Here is a 799-nt window from a genome sequence, read left to right as displayed (position 1 = left end):
TGTGAATACAGTAATGTATGTGGCTCTGGCTCTGACTCAGTTTTTACATGAACGTTGTATTTAACAATCACATTGAAGAGTGCCATCTCTCTGCTGTTCAGCCGTGTGTGTAAAAGATGGCACGCTTCAGTAACTAGTTATTCTTTAGTGGAGTGAGCTGTAGCGCTGCGGGCAACAGCGGCACATGTGCAAACAATCCTCACGTACGGGAGGAGCACCTGAACTCTTATCAATTAATCTCCACCCTGTGTTCAAATTGTGTTCTTGAGCCGCTCTGTGAATCCCATGACCAACATTTGGCCAGAGTCGGTGAGTGTACGTGGAGTCTGTCTGTCTGTCTCATGTTTCCTTCCCAGCAGGCAAGCACAGGACACGATCACACCACAGCCCTTGACCTAAATACCAACCTCCTCTGTCTCCTTCCTCCAGCCCATTAGCCCAGTAAGCTAAGGGGTAGAAACCTCTTGCCACATGACCCTGTCGGAAGAGAGATAATGGGCAGATTTCTCACACCTGAGTCCCCTCCCTGTGCTCTCCGTCTTCCCCTGCAAATATCCTGCCTCTCCCGGCATGAGAAGATTGCTACAGCAGAGATAGATCCTAGACTTGAGTCTCACATCTGTTTTCATTGTTAAATTACCCAGCCAGGCTTAGATAGACGGCAGATCAGGCATGGAAAGAAAATACCAGAAATAGGACTGCGCCTTTCCCCACTTCAGATCAGTAGTAATGCCATATTATTAATCTCATTAATACCAATCACAAAATTCGATTTTCTGCACAGTATTCATTTCAGTAA

Source organism: Salvelinus sp. IW2-2015, unplaced genomic scaffold, assembly GCF_002910315.2.
Source record: "Salvelinus sp. IW2-2015 unplaced genomic scaffold, ASM291031v2 Un_scaffold1137, whole genome shotgun sequence".
NCBI classification, from domain to species: domain Eukaryota; kingdom Metazoa; phylum Chordata; class Actinopteri; order Salmoniformes; family Salmonidae; genus Salvelinus; species Salvelinus sp. IW2-2015.
This window is presented reverse-complemented; position numbering follows the sequence as displayed.